We start from the raw sequence: 6114 nt of genomic DNA on the forward strand, positions 1-6114 counted from the left end.
TCTTCCAAGGGGCATTAAAACCGTCTTGTTAAGCTACTGCGACCTCCACCACTTTTCCAAAGGGCAATAAAACCGTCTTGTTAAGCTACTGCGACCTCCACCACTTTTCCAAGGGGCATTAAAACCGTCTTGTTAAGCTACTGCGACCTCCATCACTTTTCCAATGGACATTAATATTGTCTTTTTATTCCACTGCGACCTCCACCATTCTTCCAAGGGGCATTAAAACCGTCTTGTTAAGCTACTGCGACCTCCACCACTTTTCCAAGGGGCATTAAAACCGTCTTGTTAAGCTACTGCGACCTTCACCACTTTTCCAAGGGGCATTGATATTGTCTTTTTATTCCACTGCGACCTCCACCATTGTTCCAAGGGACATTAAAACCGTCTTGTTAAGCTACTGCGACCTCCACGTCTCTTCCAAGGGGCATTAAAACCGTCTTGTTAAGCTACTGCGACCTCCACCACTTTTCCAAGGGGCATTGATATTGTCTTTTTATTCCACTGCGACCTCCACTATTCTTCCAAGGGGCATTAAAACCGTATTGTTAAGCTACTGCAACCTGCACGACTCTTCCAAGGGGCATTAAAACCATCTTGTTACGCTACTGCGACCTCCACGTCTCTTCCAAGGGGCATTAAAACCGTCTTGTTAAGCTACTGTGACCTCCACCACTTTTCCAAGGGGCATTAAAACCGTCATGTTAAGCTACTGCGACAACCACTTTTCCATGGGGCATTGATATTGTCTTTTCATTACACTGCGACCTCCACCATTCTTCCAAGGGGCATTAAAACCATCTTGTTAAGCTACTGCGACCTCCACGTCTCTTCCAAGGGGCATTAAAACCGTCTTGTTAAGCTACTGCGACCTCCACCACTTTTCCAAGGGGCATTGATATTGTCTTTTTATTCCACAGCGACATCCACCATTCTTCCATGGGTCATTAAAACAGTCTTGTTAAGCTACTCCGACCTCCACGTCTCTTCCAAGGGGCATTAAAACCGTCTTGTTAAGCTACTGCGACCTCCACCACTTTTCCAAGCGGCATTGATATTGTCTTTTTATTCCACTGCGACCTCCATCATTCTTCCAAGGGGCATTAAAACCGTCTTTTAAGCTACTGTAACCTCCACGTCTCTTCCAAGGGGCATTAAAACCGTCTTGTTAAGCTACTGCGACCTCCACTACTTTTCCAAGGGGCATTAAAACCGTCTTGTAAAGCTACTGCGACCTCCACCACTTTTCCAAGGGGCATTGATATTGTCTTTTTATTCCACTGCGACCTCCACTATTCTTCCAAGGGGCATTAAAACCGTCTTCTTAAGCTACTGCAACCTGCACGTCTCTTCCAAGGGGCATTAAAACCATCTTGTTAGGCTACTGCGACCTCCACGTCTCTTCCAAGGGGCATTAAAACCGTCTTGTTGAGCTACTGCGACCTCCACCACTTTTCCAAGGGGCATTAAAACCGTCTTAAGCTACTGCGACCTCCACCACTTTTCCAAGGGGCATTAAAACCATCTTCTTAAGCTACTGCGACCTGCACCACTTTTCCAAGGGGCATTGATATTGTCTTTTTATTCCACTGCGACATCCACCATTCCTCCAAGGGGCATTAAAACAGTCTTGTTAAGCTACTGCGACCTGCACCACTTTTCCAAGGGGCTTTGATATTGTCTTTTTATTCCACTGCGACCTTCACCATTCTTCCAAGGGGCATTAAAACCGTCTTTTAAGCTACTGCAACCTCCACTTCTCTTTCAAGAGGCATTAAACCGTCTTGTTAAACTACTGCGACCTCCACCACTTTTCCAAGGGGCATTAAAAACGTCTTGTTAAGCTACTGCGACCTCCACCACTTTTCCAAGGGGTACTGATATTGTCTTTTTATTCCACTGCGACCTCCACCATTCTTCCAGGGGGCATTAAAACTGTCTTGTTAAGCTACTGCGACCTCCACTTCTCTTCCAAGGGACATTAAAACCGTCTTGTTAAGCTACTGCGACCTCCACCACTTTTCCAAGGGGCATTGATATTGTCTTTTTATTCCACTGCGACCTCCACTATTCTTCCAAGGGGCATTAAAACCGTCTTGTTAAGCTACTGCAACCTCCACGTCTCTTCCAAGAGGCATTAAAACCGTCTTGTTAAGCTACTGCTACCTCCACGTCTCTTCCAAGGGGCATTAAAACCGTCTTGTTAAGCTACTGCGACCTCCACCACTTTTCCAAAGGACATTAAAACCGACTTGTTAAGCTACTGCGACCTCCACCACTTTTCCAAGGGGCATTGATATTGTCTTTTTATTCCACTGCGACATCCACCATTCTTCCAAGGGGCATTAAAACCGTCTTTTAAGCTACTGCGACCTCCACGTCTCTTCCAAGGGGCATTAAAACCATCTTGTTAAGCTACTGCGACCTCCACGTCTCTTCTAAGGGGCATTAAAACCGTCTTGTTAAGCTACTGCGACCTCCACCACTTTTCCAAGGAGCATTAAAACCGTCTTGTTAAGCTAATGCGACCTCCACCACTTTTCCAAGGGGCATTAAAACCGTCTTGTTAAGCTACTGCGACCTCTACCACTTTTCCAAGGGGCATTGATATTGTCTTTTTATTCCACTGTGATCTCCACCATTCTTCCAAGGGGCATTAAAACTGTCTTGTTAAGCTACTGCGACCTCCACGTCTCTTCCAAGGGGCATTAAAACCGTCTTGTTAAGCTACTGCGACCTCCTCCACGTTTCCAAGGGGCATTGATATTGTCTTTTTATTCCACTGCAACCTCCACTATTCTTCCAAGGGGCATTAAAACTGTCTTGTTAAGCTACTGCGACCTCCACGTCTCTTCCAAGGGGCATTAAAACCGTCTTGTTAAGCTACAGCGACCTCCACCACTTTTCCAAGGGGCATTGATATTGTCTTTTATTCCACTGCGACCTCCACTATTCTTCCAAGGGGCATTAAAACCGTCTTGTTAAGCCACTGCAACCTCCACGTCTCTTCCAAGAGGCATTAAAACCGTCTTGTTAGGCTACTACGACCTCCACGTCTCTTCAAAGGGGCATTAAAACCGTCTTGTTAAGCTACTGCGACCTCCACCACTTTTCCAAGGGGCATTGATATTGTCTTTTTATTCCACTGCGACATCCACCATTCTTCCAAGGGGCATTAAAACCGTCTTGTTAAGCTACTGCGACCTCCACGTCTCTTCCAAAGGGCATTAAAACCATCTTGTTAAGCTACTGCAACCTCCACGTCTCTTCCAAGGGGCATTAAAACCATCTTGTTAAGCTACTGCTACCTCCACGTCTCTTCCAAGGGGCATTAAAACCGTCTTATTAAGCTACTGCGACCTCCACCACTTTTCCAAAGGACATTAAAACCGACTTGTTAAGCTACTGCGACCTCCACCACTTTTCCAAGGGGCATTGATATTGTCTTTTTATTCCACTGCGAAATCCACCATTCTTCCAAGGGGCATTAAAATCGTCTTTTAAGCTACTGCGACCTCCACGTCTCTTCCAAGGGGCATTAAAACCATCTTGTTAAGCTACTGCAACTAGAGATGAGCGTTGTTCTACTCGAACTGTTCGCCAATCTCAAATGCGAGCTGTTTTGGGCGGTGTTCGAGCCGTTCGGCGAACACGAACAATTTGAGAAAAATTCGGCTGTTCGAGGTTATGTTCGATAACTGTTCGTGCACCAAAATCATAACTGGATTTTTTCTCAGTAATGATGAAAATTAATGTTAATACGCAGTTTGAGTGTACAGCGGGGTGGGGGGAGGGGCAGGGGATGGATCTCTGCAGGAACAATGAAGATCTCCATTTTTTTTTCTCTTTCCCGCATTTGCAGTGGGGAGGTGCAATCTGTCAGCCTATCAGCAGCGCACACACGGAGCGAAGTGCTTTTTTTCACACAAGCAAGGGCATGTGTCATTGGCAGTGTATGTCACATGTCCTTGCCCTATAAGACCAAGCCATTTTCCCCGTCGCCACCATTTTCTCACTGCTGCAGCTGCGTGTTAGACGGCACCGCTGTTGCTGTGTGCGCTATACCTTGTTAATTTCAAGCCAATTTTCGCACAAATCTACAGATAGCTTGGGAGTAGGGAATAGTTGTGATTGCAGTCCTTTTAAGGACTAGGTTACAGCATTTCCTACGACTTTTATCAGGCAGGTCTGTGCTCTTAAATAGATAGATTGTGGGAGTAAAGACTAATTGTAATTGGAGTCCTTTTCAGGACTAGGTTACATCAGTTCCTATCAGTTTTTGCCAGGCAGGTCTGTGCCAGTGCTGTGCAAGTTTTTTTCACAGCATTTGGCTGAATCTAGCAAAGCTAATCCTTTTTGGCCTATTGCAGAGTGTGTTAGTCAGTGGAGTAGCCTATCTGTGTTGCAAGATATACCACCTGTGTATAGAATACCAATTTTTTACTGCACCTAGTGAAGTAAAATCTTTTGGGCATAGCATCATTCTATTAGTCCATCTATACTGACCTCCATCAGGTTGCAAATTGAATATAATTTTTTTCTGCATCTAGCTCTGAAAAAATATTGGGCTTCTAGCTGTGTGTGGGACTTGTTGTACTAGTCCATCTATACTGACCTCCATCAGGTTGCAAACTGCATATATTTTTTTCTTCATCTACCTCTGAAAAAATATTGGGCTTCTAGCTGTGTGTGGGACTTGTTCTATTAATCCATCTATACAGACCTCCATCAGGTTGCAAACTGAATATATTTTTTTCTGCATCTACCTCTGAAAAAATATTTGGTCTTCTAGCTGTGTGTGGGACTTGTTCTATTAGTCCATCTATACTGACCTCCATAAGGTTGCAAACTGAATATAATTTTTTTCTGCATCTACCTCTGAAAAAATATTTGGCCTTCTAGCTGTGTTTGGGACTTGTTCTATTAGCCCATCTATACTGACCTCCATAAGGTTGCAAACTGAATATAATTTTTTTCTGCATCTACCTCTGAAAAAATATTTGGCCTTCTAGCTGTGTGTGGGACTTGTTCTATTAGTCCATCTATACTGACCTCCATAAGGTTGCAAACTGAATATAATTTTTTTCTGCATCTACCTCTGAAAAAATATTTGGCCTTCTAGCTGTGTGTGGGACTTGTTCTATTAGTCCATCTATACTGACCTCCATCAGGTTGCAAATTGAATATAATTTTTTTCTGCATCTAGCTTTGAAAAAATATTGGGCTTCTAGCTGTGTGTGGGACTTGTTGTACTAGTCCATCTATACTGACCTCCATCAGGTTGCAAACTGCATATATTTTTTTCTTCATCTACCTCTGAAAAAATATTGGGCTTCTAGCTGTGTGTGGGACTTGTTCTATTAATCCATCTATACAGACCTCCATCAGGTTGCAAACTGAATATATTTTCTTCTGCATCTACCTCTGAAAAAATATTGGGCTTCTAGCTGTGTGTGGGACTTGTTGTACTAGTCCATCTATACTGACCTCCATCAGGTTGCAAACTGCATATATTTTTTTCTTCATCTACCTCTGAAAAAATATTGGGCTTCTAGCTGTGTGTGGGACTTGTTTTATTAATCCATCTATACAGACCTCCATAAGGTTGCAAACTGAATATTATTTTTTTCTGCATCTACCTCTGAAAAAATATTGGGCTTCTAGCTGTGTGTGGGACTTGTTCTATTAGTCCATCTATACTGACCTCCATAAGGTTGCAAACTGAATATAATTTTTTTCTGCATCTACCTCTGAAAAAATATTTGGCCTTCTAGCTGTGTGTGGGACTTGTTCTATTAGTCCATCTATACAGACCTCCACCAGGTTGCAAATTGAATATAATTTTTTTCTGCATCTAACCCAGCCAATAGTTTTGGCCTAATACCACAGTTTGGCCACTCAGCTCTGCTCGGTTCCCATCCATTGTTTTTTTGTGCAAACAACTCCAGAGTTGTGAATTAGTTAACCACCAAAATGAGTGGAAAAAGGCCTGCTGCTGGTGGAAAGGGGAATAGGCGTGTTGGGAAGGGGAAAAAAGGTTGTGTCCGTGGGGTAGGTGTTAAAGCAACAGTAACATCTGCAGAAGAAAGACCATCTTCCAGCCAAACTAAAATG

Source organism: Phyllobates terribilis, unplaced genomic scaffold (genome assembly GCF_046119375.1).
Source record: "Phyllobates terribilis strain yellow unplaced genomic scaffold, ASM4611937v1 Scaffold_2__4_contigs__length_985480577, whole genome shotgun sequence".
NCBI classification, from domain to species: domain Eukaryota; kingdom Metazoa; phylum Chordata; class Amphibia; order Anura; family Dendrobatidae; genus Phyllobates; species Phyllobates terribilis.